The sequence below is a fragment of the Lepidochelys kempii genome, chromosome 25 (genome assembly GCF_965140265.1).
Source record: "Lepidochelys kempii isolate rLepKem1 chromosome 25, rLepKem1.hap2, whole genome shotgun sequence".
In the NCBI taxonomy this organism is placed as follows: Eukaryota; Metazoa; Chordata; order Testudines; family Cheloniidae; genus Lepidochelys; species Lepidochelys kempii.
Genome location: NC_133280.1, coordinates 9,428,586 through 9,446,394, shown reverse-complemented (window position 1 = coordinate 9,446,394; position 17,809 = coordinate 9,428,586). Strand labels below are relative to the sequence as shown.

General features: G+C 52.8%; 1 protein-coding gene across 3 annotated transcripts in view; it reads right to left on the bottom strand.

Moving 5' to 3' along the window:
• The window catches only part of TNFAIP8L1 (TNF alpha induced protein 8 like 1), a 28,948-nt gene extending 11,586 nt beyond the window's left edge, over positions 1 to 17,362 (bottom strand). The window contains exons 1-2 of one of the 3 annotated variants that reach the window (XM_073324274.1): positions 17,107 to 17,362; positions 5,359 to 5,607 (exon numbers count right to left, since the gene is read on the bottom strand). The gene's annotated coding sequence lies outside the window, so the exon portion shown is untranslated. Of the gene's footprint in view, positions 1 to 3,872; positions 4,395 to 5,358; positions 5,608 to 17,106 lie in introns of those variants that run through there. The other 2 variants (XM_073324273.1, XM_073324275.1) reach the window with 2 other exon arrangements.
• Positions 17,363 to 17,809: the final 447 nt, after the last annotated feature.

The window sequence follows — 17,809 nt, the reverse complement described above, 5'->3', positions numbered from 1 at the left end:
CCTTGTCTGTCATGTGTGTTTACAGCACCTATCACAGAGGTGGGCAAACTATGGCCTGCGGGCCACATCTGGCCCATGGGACCGACCTGCCCAGCCCTTGAGCTCCCGGCCCTGCCCCTGCTGTACCCCCTCCCCCGCAGCCTCAGCTCGCCGTGCCGCCAGCGGGGCACGGGGAACAGGGGGAGGGGTTGGATAGGCGTGGGAGTCCCGGGTGGCCTGTCAGGGGGCGGGGGTGGGGATAGAGGTTGGGGCAGCCAGGGAGCAGGTGGGGGTTGGATGGGGGTGGGGTCCTCGGGGCTGGGGGGAGTCAGGGAACAAGGAGCAGGGGGGATTGGATGGGTCAGGGGTTCTGATGGGGGCAGTCAGGGGACGGGGGCCAGGCTGTTTGGGGAGGCACAGAGTTCCCTACCCGGCCCTCCATACAGTTTTAGCACCTCGATGTGGCCCTCAGGCCAAAAAGTTTGCCCAGCCCTGACCTAGCACAACGGGGCCTTGATCTTGGTTGGAAGGTCTAGCTGCTGTTGTAACAATAAATAAAAATATGTGTTTCAATGCGTTGACCTGATGGGCAAAAATTACAGCGCTGGCTTTGGGAAAGCTCTGCTTAGAGGGAAGTTATTCTGGGACTTTGGCCACAGCCATTGTGTGTATATGAGGAAAAACACATAAGAGGCAGTCTATGTTTGTACAGCTCTGAGCACAAATGGGTCCTGGTCAATGACAAGCGCTCACCAGGCGCTACGATAATACAGATCATACAGTATGGGGAGGTAATCCAGGCCACTGGGGTGAAGCCATTCATAAATCGATTGCTTGGAAGCATTTTCAGTGTCTCCCTTTCCTAAATAATCCAGTTTCAAACGTTTACCCTCCGGAATCGTGCACTTTAATATTTGTACTTTAAGCTTTCGGCACTTGCTCTCTGAAAGTCAGGCCTCTTTAAGGTGTCTCCAGGGGGCCCCCAGAATCACTAGCCCTTGCTGAAAATGCACATCTCAAAGGTTTTGAGTAACACGAAAACTGGGGTTGCGAGGGCTTTACTGGTCAGCGGAAATGGAGTCATTCAAAAAGGGGCAGGGACTGAGGACACAGGTGCTATGGATTATAAATCCTAACTCTTAGCTGTGGACCACCAAACACTTTACAAAGGAGGGCAGTATCATTATCCCAACTTTACAGATGGGGAAACTGAGGCACAGAGTGGCACAAGGTGCGTGGCAGGAATTGAAACCAGGTCTCCTGCATCCTAGTCCTCTCCACTAGGGCACACTGCTGTTTGTAGCAAAACAACAGACTGTGATTAAAGGAGGGAGCATAGTCTAGTGGTTAAAGCACTGAATTTGGAGTTAGGGGACCTTGATTCCATTCCTAGCTCTGCCGTACATTTCTTGGCAGTCACTTCACTTCAGTGTGCCTCAGTTTCTTCATCTGTAAATTGGGACTAATAATACTTACTGTAACAGGGTCCTCTGCCCACCCCTCTTCCTGGGGCCTGCTGACTGCCCCAAGAAAGCCCAGAGAGGCTTCCTGTTATGCAGCACCCGTGTCTTTATTTACACACACAGTTCTGCCACCGCCAGTGTTGAGCTATGTACAAGGCTTACAGGGTTAGTTCCCTCCTTCCCAAGAAGTCAGCCCACAGCCAGGAGACTGCCCGTTCTCCTGGCAGCCCCCCTTCATACTGGCTCCCAGCCCTTATAACTGCTGGCTTGTCAGGCCCACAGGTCCATGGAGCAACTCCCCAGGCCAGGCATCATGCCTGTTACACCAGCCCCAATCTATTTCTCTTGATTGGAGCTGGCTGAGCAGGGGCTAATTAGGTGCTTTTGCAGCAGCACCCTGCTACACTTACCTACTTGACATGGGGGGGGAAAGATAGTTAGCTCAGGTTTATAAAGTGCTTTGAGATCATCCAGTGGAAGGTGCTTTAGAGTAGACCATCACACAAGATCATTGTCATCCTAGGATTTACATGGGAACAATAGTCCAGCTAATAGAACTGGTGACTCTGAATCAGTTCCTCATACAGCTAAGGAGAACTGCCCCAGGCCGGATGACAAAGGTGCTGGTGGAAGCCAGTGCAGCGAGCCCCAGCCAGCTGGGAATTTTCCATTGCAAGTTCTAAACCCCTGCAAATTGGGGGCATTCATGGAAAGGCTGGCCCAGGCTTAAGGAGGGTATAAATTAAGCGAGCAGTAATAGAGCAGTCAAAACCTGTACTATTACACGATGTTCCACGCAGCGTTATTTACAACCCTTTGGAAAACACAAAGGTTTGCAAGTATTTCCTTTTATGTGAAAACATTGATTTTAACAGCGTGAGGCTGGAGCTGGAGCTGCAGGCATCCTCCTAACAGGACAGGCATACGAGAGAGAAGTTGGTGCCGAGAGAGAGGGCACTTGCGATAGAGGAGAGAGAAAGCAAGCGAGAGAGAAACAGAGCTGCTCAATCGGGTGTGGGCGGCAGTACAGGGGCTATGATTTAGCACCTGCATTTCAGAAAGTTAACTTCCCCTGCTCGTGGGAGGCTGCAGTTAGCTTTGCTGTGGCCGTGGCCCCGGTAGGGCAGCTCTGCTGTCTGCCAGTGTCTTTTCGTCCAGGGATCTTTCCAAAGACAGACGACCCAAGTTGAGTGAGCAAGTGTAGTGATGTGACAGCTCTGAGCAGCTGCCTTAGGAGAGATGGCAGTGGGGAGAAGGTTGGCTAGACATCTATTTCTCTGTGGTGGAAGCCTTCTTACACTGGCCTGATCCCCATTTCACAGATGGCAGAACTGAGACCCAGAAACCGTACGGCCCTAATTTCCCCTGGTTTCGCAGAGGAATCATTTGAGGCACCCTGGGTATCCCCAGTTCCCACTGACTCTCTCTGGACCTGAAAGTGCTCAGAACTTTGGGAAAATCAGGCCCCTTTATGGTGTCTCAAACCGAGCACCCCCAAAAAGCTGGGGCTTCCAAAATCCCTGGTCACAGCTCAAGGCCTTGGCCTAAAAGATGTGGGGCTGACTTACCCAGTTGTCCTTTCAGAGCAGAGCGAAGCTGGGCTTTTAAAGGGACCATTTTGAGACTCTAGCTTGACTTCCTGCAGAGCCCAGGCCGCAGAACTGAACGTGAGCCGCAGAAGAGAAAATGAATCGGGCATGTTTCTGAGCATGCGACCTTACCAGCGGAGATCCTCTCTGCTCTGCACAGACATTACACTTCCCAGGGGCTTTTCTGGGAGAGTAAGGGTTTGCGTCCCTGTCGTTGCCCAAAATGTCTGCTCTTTCCAACCTGCTGATGCCTTATCCATCCAGCCAGTGGCTTCACCCCAGAGGTGGCTGCATTTCAGTGCTGCTGTGTGCCGGCAGTTTGCAAAGTGCCTCGGGATCATGAAAGGCACCCATATAAATAGAAATTCCCACACCAAAACCTTTGTCAGCTGAGGTTGGCTAAGTACAACCTCCACCCACACAATCCTTTAAAAACAAGGAAATGCCCAGCAAAGGGAACCGTCTCTAAAGAGCCCGCAACACCCAGACATCCCTGTAAGCAACCATGGCAACAAGCACCACATAACACTCCCTCGCACTATTAATTTAACAATGCCTGGCTCTTACATAGCACTGTTCAGCCACAGATCTCAAAGCGCTGTAGAAGGCAAGTATCACTGAGACGGAGAGAAATGGAATCGTTGCAATGGAGGGCTGGAAGGGCCCTTGAGAAGTCATTTAGTCCAGCCCCCCCACACTGAGCCAGGACCAAATAACCCTAGACCATCCCTGACGGGGGTTAGTCCAACCTCTTCTTAAATACCTCCAGCGATGGGGATTCCACAACCCCTCTAGGTCATCTGTTCCAGAGCTTAACGACCCTCTGAGTTAGAAAGTTTACCTTAATATCCAACCTCAGTCTCTCCTGCTTCGAACTAAGGTGACATCCTCTCGTCCTACCCTCGGTGAACACAGAGAACTGTTGGTCACCGTCCTCTCTATAGCAACCTTTTACATATTTATCACGTCCCCCGGCCTCGGCCTTCTCTTCCCTAGAGCGAACAGGCCCAGCGTTTCAACCTTTCCTTACAGGTCACGTTTTCCAAACCTCGTCTCACTTCCGCTGCTCATTTCCCTTGCGTCTCAGGGAGCAATCAGCTTCAGGTCACCCCGCCGGCCAGCTACAGAGCCAGGAGCTCAGGTCTCTCCAGTGCCAGTCTAATCTCCTCTCCAGAGAGCCATGGTTCATCCAGTTCTAAGGATCGCTCCAGGTGTGTGTAGGAAGCCAGGGGGCTCTAAACGGGACTCGGCAGCATCACCCCGGACTTGGGGAATGAATTAATTAATTCATACTCCTTCCCTCGTGCCGAACCTCTCTCTCCTGCTAATCCGTTACTATCCTCTCAACGTGCTCCCCCGCCCCCCCCCCCAACAACATGGCTCACTTCCCGTTGGGCAGATGCTACCGTTTAACGAGTGACTGGAGACTTCCCTCAAATGAGACTTTTCCTGCTCAGATTAGCCCGTCACGCAGAGCCTCCTACTTGTTCCATTGTTCACCTCGGCGCTGCTTTATCAGCCGACAGAGAAAGAGGCAGTTTTGCCCCAGCACAAGTTAGAGACGGAAATAAACCAGCAGATTTCCTTCCTGTCACTCATGCTTCCAGCTCTGCTGGAGTTTGAAAACACCTCTAAAAAAACCACAACAGCCTCTGAAAGTGCCGTTCGGTCTGTGACACGGCTGTGGGAAATGGAGCAAGGCTCTGCTTCTGTCCAGAGGAAGGATGGGGCAATGGTCATGGGGCTGAGGATGCAGCGTCCAAGACCACAGACTTCTCCGCTTTCCCTTCTCTTCCAGACCCCTGAAGTTCTCTCAGATCTCTCTCCTGCAGTTGGGAGCCTTGACACCCCATTGTGACCGTGAGGAAGGATGGCTCAGTGGTTTGGTTGCACTCCTACGATGCAGGAAACCAAAGCTCAATTCTCTGCTCGCCCAAGGTCACGCAGAAAGTCTGCGGCCAAGAGTTGCTTCCCAAGCAGTGGGTCACGACTCACCAAGGGGTTGCAGGAAGGTTTTTAGGTGGGTCACAGGCCTGGTGCAGAAGGGTCATAGCCAGGTTGCAATGTGCAGAGCAGGGAGCCAGCCCCCTGGGACAATACTTAGGGTCCTGGGTGGGACTGTACTTGGGCAGCTACACTGCTATCTTTAGCCAGCTAGTGCAACAGGCCTACCCATGTTGCAATTGCATCCCATTAGTCATGCCGTGCCTCAGTTTCTCCATATGCACAATGGGAAATAGCAATTCCCTACCTTGCAGGGGTGTTGTGAGGATAAATAAAGATTGTGAGGTGCTCAAATACTATGGTGATGAGGACCAGGCAAGTACCTTAATATACAGACAGACCTTCCAAGGCAAGATGGAATGCTCAAATTCAGGATTCAGTTTCTCTCCTGCGTCGAGGATTCAGCCACTGCTACCTACAGCAGAGTAGTGAGCTGCTTTCCTTGCCTCGCTGGATGGCATGAACCATGTTAGCTGTTCACTGATGTTGATCTGGCAGCCTGGCTCTGCACCGAAGCATGTCTTTGGCTTTGATTCAGTGGGGTTCGCTGCCAGAAGTGAGCGCTGAGGGACCTGGTGATAGGCGGGATTGGAACGAGGAAGGGCCAGGCACCTGGAGCAATTCATGCCTCACGCGTGGGCATGGAAGGAGGCACAAAGACCAGGGTGGGGGAAGGGATGGTAAGACGGATTCATCATCAGAGCAACAGGGAGCAGCAAGAGACCACAGCAGAGAGATAAGCAGAAGCGGCTTCATGCAAAGCCTTAAAGGGAAGAACAAGAAGCTTGAACTAGACATGAAAAGTAGGGGGAAGCCAGCAGATACACCCTGCTGTGGGCAAAGATAAATCCAGTTAACACCGTTCATCCACAGGGATCCTTTCTGTACCTGTTCCTCTCGGCCCCAAGCCACGGATAGTCCCTTCCCAGCTATCATGAAGGGGTTCTGAACACAAGGCAGTTACAAACGGGTTCATTTGCAAATGTGAAGTTGGCACCCGGCGCAGAGTGAGTTTGCAGCTCTGCAGCAAGGGCAACTCGCAGGGAGGGAAAAAAAAACAAACTGACTTTTAGGAAGAGCTTAATTGAAGGGCATGCAGCGGAGAGAGCATCACCAAATGCCACCCCCAGATATCAAGTGACAGCAGTGACCTGACCAAGCTAGATACCACACAGCATCAGAATCAGATTTCCCTGGCTGATCAAACACAGAGGACCTGGCGTAGAGACAAACGCAGCCCTGGACTAAGAATCTCCCTTGACCTCAGCAGTGTTGCAGCTATTTAGACCAGGTCTGAGTTTTAACCCTTTCATCGGGGATGATGCGCACCGCAGGCCTGCAATGGCAGATGAGCATTTCAGTTCTCCCATAAACAACATGGCACATCCGGTGACAGCTTCACGGTTCCCTCAGCCCCGCCTGCTCCTCAGATGCTGACACAAGCCTTCTTCTGTGGGTACATGTAACTGAGATAAAGCCTGATCCCCGCCCCCGGCCCCCTATCCCCAAGAGCGGTGTACATCAGGAATAACTCCCGCAGCTGCCAGCGGAAGCGAGGGCCGAATCAGGCCCGATGGTTTAAAAGCATCCACCTGTGACGAATCAGAAAACAGGCACTTCGTGACTCTGAAAACACTGGCATCCTGTCCGCACCCAGCGGAGGCTGGTGACATTTGAAAGGGATTAGGCAAAACTGAAACATACAGGTGTGTGCAGGAAGCCAATTTGCAGCGCCACATCCAACTCAGGCCACTCTGTCCTCCCAGGGGCCTCTGCTATCATCACGGCTCCGCGGGGAGTGGGCTTCAGAGCCTGAGCCCAGCCCGCTCCCATTCCACAAGCTGGGAAGGGAGCGGAGGTGATGATTTGTTATTTCCCACTCTGCCCCTCGCTACTCTCTCCCCCCGGCATTTCTTCCAGACACTGCGCACCTGCACTGCTTCCACTCCTGACGATGCTGGTCTCAATTACTGGAGCAACTGTTAGCCGTTCCCCTTCTCCCGCCGAACACCCACCCACCGCTCCCTTGATGGCGGGATGAATATTTCATAGAGCAGCACAAAGGCGCTTTAATAATTTATGGGTCAGCATGGAGAGAGAGCGTACAGCATGTGGAAAGAGGAGAGGAGAACAGAGCAGACAGGCACCTTCTCCTCCTGGCGCTTGTTAGGGCCACGTTCGCATACCCATAGAACCCCCACCCCTCCGGTTTTGCCTGGATTTATAACTTGCAGTCAAGTTTCCTCTGGTGCAAAAGTTCTCCGCTCAGAGGGCACGTTAAACAGCGGGAGTGGCATCTGTCCAGCTGGTTGCGGAGTGGATTGAGATGCTCCCTGACTGCCCCGGAACTCAGCTCTTCCACCATTCCCCTGCCAGCGCGGTGGAAAGCAAGCATGGCAGGAACGCCTCGCTGCCCGAGGGCCTAACCTGGGTCTGCTGGAGAGCGGCCTTTCACGCCAGAGCCGGACAGGAGCAAAGCAATCCGGTGCGCTGTGCTTCACTGTGCCATTATCTTGTCTACACTGGGGCAAGGCACCCTGCTTGGGTCTGGTTCTTAGTCACACGGAGGCCCCTTTATGCCACCCTGGCAGCACAAAGGGACCTTGAAGTAAGTGGAAAATCCCCTGTGCAGAGGGCATCCCAAAGGGGTGCAGAGCTGCACAAGGGCTATCCCTTATACACACACATTTAAACTTCTGCCCGAGTTTGCGGGAAGTCAGCCAGGCTCTGTAAAGGGGTGAAGGAATTTCAACAACTGTCCTTCTCTTTTGCTTCTCTTCCTGTGGCTCTGCCCTGCCGTACCACCCAGCAGTTCTCAGAGCCGCTAACGGACACTAATTTAATTAAGCTTCACAGCCACCCCAGGGAAGCGTTGCCACCCCAGGGAAGCGTTAATACGACCATTAAAGAATGGGAAAGAGAAGAGTGAAGTGACGTAACCACACACAGCAAGCCCATGGAGTCACCAGCTCTAACCATTAGGTAACACCCCCTACATCAGCCAACTCCAGATGCCCTTGGCAGCACTGTTCTGACAGGCGTCAGGATCTCACCCTCCCAGGCCTGACTTTTAGTGGTGTTTGAGGGTGGGGGAATAAATAATTAAAGTAGTACCTCATCTCCTGCAGCCTCTGTTGTTACCTGTTGCCATGGGCGCAAACGGCCTTGATAGCTACAACTTCCCCAGCAGCCCCATCGCTAACATCTACCAGCTGCTGGAGAAACAAGTCAGGCCCTTTGCAGGAGTTTTTCCTGAAGTGGCCAAATGTAAGAGTTGATCAGTAGCCAAGCAACCTCCGCCCGGGAGGCAGACTGTGTGCACAGCGGGTGGGTCCAAGGAGGAGAAGGAGACGGAAGCTACTGCGTAAAGACCCTCTCCCCGACGAAGGAAGCAGGAATCCGGTGAGCCACACAAGCCCAGACATGTGTACACACAGCGGTGGCCTATCCCATTTATAGCACCATGCCGGCCCAGCGTCACTGTTATTACCGGCTGCATGGTGGTGGCACAGAGGCACCGGAGTCGTAGACCAGGGCCCCCAGTGGTGCTCGGCGTTGTTCAGACACGGAACACAGAGACGGCCCCTTCCCCAAATTGCTTACAGGGAAAGGGTCCTGGTTGGGCTGGGACCGGGGGAGAAGACGTGAGACTCTATTCCGGGAACATGGGCGGTTTTGCCTCTTGGTGCAAGCTGGGCCTCTCACTGCTGCAAGGCCCACGGGTGGAGAAACACTGTTCACTGGATGCTGTGAAATGAGTTCGCGAGGCCTCAGTCCAGGCCCCAAAAGCATAGGGCTATGACACTGGGAAACTGGCCTGACTCAGGGCTGCCTTGGCCAGGCCTCCTGCTGCTCACCCCTGCCGTTGCTCTGGCCCCCAACGTCCCAGGTGCAGGCCCCAGCCAGGCAGCGGGGAATTTATTAGGGGACAGCTGGCTATGCAGCATAAAGGGAAGTGCTAATGAGTTATTGTAAAAGGCCCTTGAGGTTCCTGACCCTCTGCGGCACAGAGAGCCCTGAGCGCCTTTAATTAGCCACCCAGCAGTGGCAATGGAAGGTCCCCCTGCCACCAGCATGGCTGTGGGGCATACTCTGGGATTTCAGATGGCTAGGATGTTCTTTGGTTTCTCTTGCTGAGGCCCATCAGCTGTGACTGCTGTAAGCTGGACACCGGGATGTTCAGAGCCGGACTGAGAACTTGCCAATTCATTTCACAGAATCTCCCAAACAGCCTTTCTCAGCTCTCCAGCCCCCCCGTCGGCCCCTCGCTGCTCCCAAGCGTGGAACTGATTAGGAGTGGCAGGAAGCCAACAGACACAGCAGGGCGGAAACCAGAAGCCATCTGAAATAGATCTTAGGGTTTCTTCTTTGTAATAGGCCACAGTCACTAATAATTCTGTTCCGACTGGGAAATAGCCAACTCAGTGCAAAAACCAGAGATGAGCCTGAACCAGAACCCTGGCTCTGGCTCTAGACTCACAGCTCAAATGTATCCCTGTAAGGAGACAATCCACCTATCGGAGTCACTCAGATACTTGTGAGGACATGGGATAAGAACTTTCGACAGATCTGAGCTATTCATGTAGCTCCCAGGTGACAGAGTGCTGGGACCAGCCTGGTGAGCCAGCACTCTGATCACTGGGGCTCCAATCAGCTCCCCCAGAAAAGGCTGAGGGATATAAGGAGGACAGAAGGAGGAAGTCCTGGAGGTGGCAGTAATGGTGATCCGAGCTAGCTGAGCCTGGTGTATACAGAGACTGCCCCTTCCCGCGCTCTGGAATATTATGGCAACGATGCCTGGGACTGGGAACGGATCACATGATGTTGCCACTCAACAGAGGGAGTCTGAGAGGTTCCTGGGGCATCCGAGGACAGGGACAGATTGTGCCCTGTTGTAGCCTGAGCCTCAGTTACTCCGTTCCTGCACTGGAGATAGGGATGCTTTATGTCACCATTGCATGCCCTGTACAGGATCCTGCCTGGTCCCAGTAGAGGAGGCCTGGGCCTGCTGTGACTTACACACCCTTTCCCACAGCCCTCAGCAGGCCCTGAGAAATAGAGACTACCTGTGATACAGGGCACTTGGCTGTGCCCCCAACCTGCTCCTACATCAGGGCCAGGGAGCAGGACCAGCATAGGCCAGTTCTACATTGGCTGGGAAAGCTCCCTGAATACAGGGAGGGGAGATTCTTGGAGGGAAGGGGTGCTTCCATCCACCTTAAGGTACCTTTCCACTGGCCCTCAGTGTGCTTGCTCCCATCACAGCAGCATCCTTCCAGCTTTGGGCATAATTCCCTGGGAGAGGCAGGAAGCAGGACCGGATGGATCATGCTCTGTCCCAGAATGGAGCAAGGATAAGGAAGGGAGAGTTATTTTGAGGCCTCTCTCTTGCTTTCGGCTACCTCCCTTCCTTGTCGAGCTCAGCTCAGCAGTTCTCTCTTCTGGAGCAACTTCCTCCCTTCCTTGCTCAGGAGGATGGTGATTAAGGAGGCTCATCAGGAAGAAAGCTTTCAAGCCCCCATGCGGAGAAGTCTCAGCTGACTGGCACACTGAATGCTCCCAGCTGACGGGGTCTGCGCCTCTAAAAGGATCATTGCAAATATTAAGCCACTTTCGAAACAAAGAAAGATTCTCATGAGGCGGGGGGGAAGCTTGTGGTAGGTGCACCCCAAGTTGGGTCTAATGGGGTGGCTGGCTGGGCAGGTGGCGAGCAGTCATGGTGCAACTCTTGCCGGTTTCACTGTTACCCCCTTGTCCACACTGTTCTGTTGGTCTCATTCCCCATCTCGTTTTTTGACATAAAACTGAACACAAGCCAGGACTGCGTAACTTACCGCTGGACTATGCCAAGGGCCGTGGGTCCCTGATCTACGTGTGACTGTGTTGCAAATAATGAACAACAACATTTACAAGCTGTGTTCTAGGCTTGCTGCATTTATAAGTTTGCTTTTAAGCAAACTGATGGTCCAGTGGTTATTAGACTCTGGAGCCCTCGGGTTTATTCCCAGCTCTGCCACTGACCTGCTGGGTGACCTCAGGCAAGTCACTGCCCCTCTCTGTGCCTCAGTTTCCCTATCTGTAAAATGGGGTGATGCTGCTCAGAGGGACTAAGAGGGTTAGTTCTTTGGAAAGAGCGATAAAGTCCTTGAATGGAAGGTGCTAGAGACATATATGATGTTACTCATGAGATCAGGAACACAGAAATTGACAGTCAGGGTAAGACCTATCATAGAATCATAGAATATCAGGGTTGGAAGGGACCCCAGAAGGTCATCTAGTCCAACCCCCTGCTCGAAGCAGGACCAATTCCCAGTTAAATCATCCCAGCCAGGGCTTTGTCAAGCCTGACCTTAAAAACCTCTAAGGAAGGAGATTCTACCACCTCCCTAGGTAACGCATTCCAGTGTTTCACCACCCTCTTAGTGAAAAAGTTTTTCCTAATATCCAATCTAAACCTCCCCCACTGCAACTTGAGACCATTACTCCTCGTTCTGTCATCTGCTACCATTGAGAACAGTCTAGAGCCATCCTCTTTGGAACCCCCTTTCAGGTAGTTGAAAGCAGCTATCAAATCCCCTCTCATTCTTCTCTTCTGCAGGCTAAACAATCCCAGCTCCCTCAGCCTCTCCTCATAACTCATGTGTTCCAGTCCCCTAATCATTTTTGTTGCCCTTCGCTGGACTCTCTCCAATTTATCCACATCCTTCTTGAAGTGTGGGGCCCAAAACTGGACACAGTACTCCAGATGAGGCCTCACCAATGTCGAATAGAGGGGAACGATCACGTCCCTCGATCTGCTCGCTATGCCCCTACTTATACATCCCAAAATGCCATTGGCCTTCTTGGCAACAAGGGCACACTGCTGACTCATATCCAGCTTCTCGTCCACTGTCACCCCTAGGTCCTTTTCCGCAGAACTGCTGCCTAGCCATTCGGTCCCTAGTCTGTAGCTGTGCATTGGGTTCTTCCGACCTAAGTGCAGAACCCTGCACTTATCCTTATTGAACCTCATCAGATTCCTTTTGGCCCAATCTTCCAATTGGTCTAGGTCCTTCTGTATCCTATCCCTCCCCTCCAGCGTATCTACCGCTCCTCCCAGTTTAGTATCATCCGCAAATTTGCTGAGTGTGCAATCCACACCATCCTCCAGATCATTTATGAAGATATTGAATAAAACCGGCCCCAGGACCGACCCTTGGGGCACTCCACTTGATACCGGCTGCCAACTAGACATGGAGCCATTGATCACTACCCGTTGAGCCCGACAATTTAGCCAGCTTTCTACCCACCTTATAGTGCATTCATCCAGCCCATACTTCCTTAACTTGCTGACAAGAATACTATGGGAGACCGTGTCAAAAGCTTTGCTAAAGTCAAGAAACAATATATCCACTGCTTTCCCTTCATCCACAGAACCAGTAATCTCATCATAAAAGGCGATTAGATTAGTCAGGCATGACCTTCCCTTGGTGAATCCATGCTGGCTGTTCCTGATCACTTTCCTCTCATGCAAGTGCTTCAGGATTGATTCTTTGAGGACCTGCTCCATGATTTTTCCAGGGACTGAGGTGAGGCTGACTGGCCTGTAGTTCCCAGGATCTTCCTTCTTCCCTTTTTTAAAGATTGGCACCACATTAGCCTTTTTCCAGTCATCCGGGACTTCCCCGGTTCGCCACGAGTTTTCAAAGATAATGGCCAGTGGCTCTGCAATCACAGCCGCCAATTCCTTCAGCACTCTCGGATGCAACCTAAAATCCATCTCACCCAGCATCCTGTCTCTCACAGTGTGAGAGGTGCAAGAACCCACCACAGCAGCTGTCGGGTAATCTGCCTCTCACCATAGTTCTCACCCTGATCTCTAATAGTTAGCGATTGGCTTAAACCCTGAAATTTAATATCCCTTCCAAAAGTATTGGCAATAACTATGACATATACTCGTTATCTCTTTCTGAATCTTGCAAAGTTCTTGGTCTCCGTGACTTCTTGTGGCAATGAGTTCCACAGTCTAATTATGTCTGGTGTGAAAAAGTAGTTCCGTCCATCTGTTTTGAATTTACCACCTTTTAATTTCAGTGAACATCCCCTAAGTCTTGTGTTAAAAGACCAGGAGGAACAGATGTTCCTAATCTATCGTTTCTAGACCATTCATTATATTATAGAATCTTATAACATCCCCTTTTATTTGCCTAGTCTCTAAGGTGGTCGTAATAATAATCCTCAGCTTTTATAGAGCTTTATACAGCAGTAGATCTCCATGTGTTTTACAAAGGAGGTCAGCATCATTATCCCCATTTTACAGATGGGGAAATGGAGGCACAGAGAGGGGGAAGTAGTATGCCTAAGGTCACCCTGCAGGCCAGTGGCAGGGCTGGGAATAGAGCCCAGGTCTCCTCAGGCCCAGTCCAATGCTCTCTCTACCAAACAGTTCCAATCTTTTCAATCACTCTTCATAGGAGAGACTTTCTAGGCCGTTGATAATTCGTGTTGCCCTTCTTGGAGTCCCTTCTAAATCTGCAATATCATTTTAGAGAGGAGTTAAATGGCTCCTGTCATAAATATAAAGGGAAGGGTAAACCACTTTGAAATCCCTCCTGGCCAGGGGAAAGCGCCTCTCACCTGTAAAGGGTTAAGAAGCTAAAGGTAACCTCGCTGGCACCTGACCAAAATGACCAATGAGGAGACAAGATACTTTCAAAAGCTGGGAGGAGGGAGAGAAACAAAGGATCTGTGTCTGTCTATATGCTGGTCTTTGCTGGGGATAGACCAGGAATGGAGTCTTAGAACTTTTAGTAAATAATCTAGCTAGGTATGTGTTAGATTATGATTTCTTTAAATGGCTGAGAAAAGAATTGTGCTGAATAGAATAACTATTTCTGTCTGTGTATCTTTTTTGTAACTTAAGGTTTTGCCTAGAGGGGTTCTCTATGTTTTTGAATCTAATTACCCTGTAAGATATCTACCATCCTGATTTTACAGGGGGGATTTCTTTATTTCTATTTACTTCTATTTTTTATTAAAAGTCTTCTTGTAAAAAACTGAATGCTTTTTCATTGTTCTCAGATCCAAGGGTTTGGGTCTGTGGTCACCTATGCAAATTGGTGAGGCTTTTTATCCAACATTTCCCAGGAAAGGGGGGGTGCAAGTGTTGGGAGGATTGTTCATTGTTCTTAAGATCCAAGGATCTGGGTCTGTAGTCACCTAGGCAAATTGGTGAGGCTTTTTACCAAACCTTGTCCAGGAAGTGGGGTGCAAGGTTTTGGGAAGTATTTTGGGGGGAAGGACGCGTCCAAACAGCTCTTCCCCAGTAACCAGTATTAGTTTGGTGGTGGTAGCGGCCAGTCCAAGGACAACGGGTGGAATATTTTGTACCTTGGGGAAGTTTTGACCTAAGCTGGTAAAGATAAGCTTAGGAGGTTTTTCATGCAGGTCCCCACATCTGTACCCTAGAGTTCAGAGTGGGGGAGGAACCTTGACAGCTCCTTTCCCTTCCTACTGAGCTGCTTTTTTAAACTGGTGGATGGGGCTTTAGAAGACAAATCATGCCCCACTGTCACCTGTTCCAGCAGAAAACACCACTGATTTTAGATAAGAACATAAGAATGGCCATACTGGGTCAGACCAAAGGTCCATCTAGCCCAGTATCCTGTCTTCCGACAGTGGCCAGTGCCAGGTGCTCCAGAAGGAATGAACAGAACAGGGAATCATCAAGTGATCCATCCACTATCGCCCATTCCCAGCTTCTGGCAAACAGAAGCTAGGGACACCATCCCTGCCCATCCTGGCTAATAGCCATTGATGGACCTATCCTCCATGAACTTACCTAGTTCTTTTTTGAACCTGTTATAGTCTTGGCCTTCACAACATCCTCTGGCAAGGAGTTCCACAGGTTGACTGTGTGTTGTGTGAAGAAATACTTCCTTTTGTTTGTTTTGAACCTGCTGTCTATTCATTTAATTTGGTGGCCCCTAGTCCTTGTGTTATGAGAGGTAAATAACACTTCCTTATTTACTTTCTCCACACCAGTCATGATTTTATAGACCTCCATCTTATCCCCCCTTAAGTTGACTCTTTTCCAAGCTGACAAGTCCCAGTCTGATTAACCTTGTCTCATATGACAGCTGTTCCAGACTCCTAATCATTTTTGTTGCCCTTTTCTGAACCTTTTCCAATTCCAATAGATCTTTTTTGAGATGGGGCGACCACATCTGCCCGCAGTATTCAAGATGTGGCTGTACCATGGATTTATATAGAGGCAATATGAGATTTTCTGTCTTATTATCTGTCCCTTTCCTAATGATCCCCAACACTCTGTTCGCTTTTTGACTGCCGCTGCACATTGAGTGGATGTTTTCAGAGAACTATCCACAACGACGCCAAGATCTTTCTTGAGTGGCAACAGACCACAAGGAACAAGCTTTGAACAAGGAACAAGCTTTGTTCTCTGTTCTTCCATCCTATCAAGCCATTCAGGGCATGGGGCAATAAATGAAACGGATTCTGAGCAATCACTGCCTCCTCAAATCCCAGCGACAGGCTGGTTGCCCCTTGGACTGGGGTCGCACTTCAGTGCTCTTGCTCGGCACCAACACAGTTTACTCCCCTGGAACCAGATCTTCAGTAGAGCTCCACTCCCACTTTGATGCCCAGGTAAGCAGCCAGGTGCTCAGAAGAGTGCAGCGTGTTGGGTGGAAACCTGACCCCAAGGAGAGCTGCTGAGTGCTGAGGCCTTGGGCAAATCCTGCCCCCGGTCATGGGTGCTGAGCCCTTGAAAAATCTGGGCAGGAGAATGGAGTTGGTGGGTGCCATGTTGAAAGGGCTGCAGGAACACTGGGCCCTGAAGTGGCATCAACATCCCTCCTACCCCTTTAGTTACCCCAGGCCAGGGAAATATTAGTAGATGGGGTCATACATCGGGAACAAGACAGCATCCCACATCATCCTCCCTGACCCATACAGTCTGCAGCATTCGGAGTGGGCATTAACCGTTACTGCCGGTATTCAGACACTACACCGGGGAGCACTGTGCAATGGGGCTTTCCCCCTCTCTGATTCTGAGGAGGTGGGAGATGGGCCTTCCTAGAACCTGCTGGCATGGGGACAGGGGGCGAAATCCCCATTGCCCGCCCCAGAGATTGGCCAGCATTAAGGATAGCAGAGAGGTGCCTCTGGATGCAGGGAGAGAACAGAGAGCACTGGCATGAAGGTGAGATACGGGCCAACTAGGACCCACTGGCAGAGAGAGGAGATACCCACTGCCACCGAGCGACAAGGGAGAGATATCAGGACAGGCTGGTGCTGCAGGAATGAAGAGATGCCCATTAGGGTCTTGTGCCATGGGGGGAGAGAGAAAGAAGGTGGAGCTGGGGGGCAAGCCCTGGTGGCGGGGGACAGGCGGGAGGATGATGCCCAGTGGGGCAGGCCCTGGACCGGATGTGTGTGTGTGGTGCCCGATGGAGGGGAGGATGCCTGTCGAGGGATGGGGGAGGGGGATGGAGGGGGGACGAGGCCTAGCCTTGGGGGGGATGGGGCAGGCCCTGGGGGAAGAAAGGGGGGTGATACCCTGCAGATCAAGCCTTGCCAGGGGGGGGGGCAGACGAGAGGGTGATGCCCAGCTGGGGGGGCCGGGGGACAGGCCCAGGGCCGAGCAGACGGGAGGGTGATGGCCAGCTGTGTGGTGGGGGGGGGGAAGAGGGCAGGCCCAGGGGGAGGTGGGCAGACGGGAGGGTGATGGCCAGCTGTGTGGTGGTGGGGGGGGGGGGGGAAGAGGGCAGGCCCAGGGCCGAGCAGACGGGAGGGTGATGGCCAGCTGTGTGGTGGTGGGGGGGGGGGAAGAGGGCAGGCCCAGGGGGAGGTGGGCAGACGGGAGGGTGATGACCAGCTTGGGGGGGGGGCGGGCAGGCCCTGGCCGGGGAAATGTCCCAGACGCCCGCCGCGTGGCCCAGGGCTGCGCCGGTCGATTCCCGGAGGGGGACGGGGGGGGGCTCTTTAACCAGGGCTCAGTTCTCCAGCCCGACCCCTCCCGGGCCGCCCCCCGGTCCGGTCCGGTCCCTCCCGGGCCGCCCCGCACTTACCCGCCTCCGGCGGGCACCGGCCCGGCGGGGATGCGCGTCCCTCTCCCGCGGCCCGACGGCGGAGCTCGGCGCCCGTCCCGCTGCCCGGCCGGCAGGGTCCGGTCCGCCGCGGCCCCCGCCCCCGGGCTCTCTCTGCCCCCGGGCGGAGCCGGGTCACGGGGCCAGCGGCAGCTCGGCGAGCCCCAGGCAGCGCTCCCGGGTCCCGCTCCCCGGCCCCCCCGCGGTGAAACCCGAGCCCAGCGCAGCCCGAAGTTTCAAATTCAAGGCGAAGTCGGGGGAGGGGGGGGTTGACGGAGCCGCCAGCCAATGGCAGCGCTGGGCTAGCTACAAAGTAGCCAATGGGGCCCGGGCGCAGGGGCGGGCTGCACTTGGGGTTTGATATGGGGGGAGAAGCTGCCCCCTGCCCCGAACAGGCTCCTTGGTTCCCTGCCCGGCCAGGGGAGCCTCTGGCCGGGCGCTGGCACCGGGAAGGGCCCCTGCCCCAGCCGGATCAGCTCTGCAGAGCTAAGTGCTGGAGCTGGGGGAGCAGCTTGAAGCGGTTCCCCATCATTGGGTTTGCAGTTTGGTGCGATGACTCGCAGCCCACCCCCCCCCCCCAGGCAAATGCAGCCCGGGTCACAGAATCATAGAAGATCAGGGTTGGAAGGGACCTCAGGAGTCATCTAGTCCAACCCCCTGCTCGAAGCAGGACCAATCCCCAATT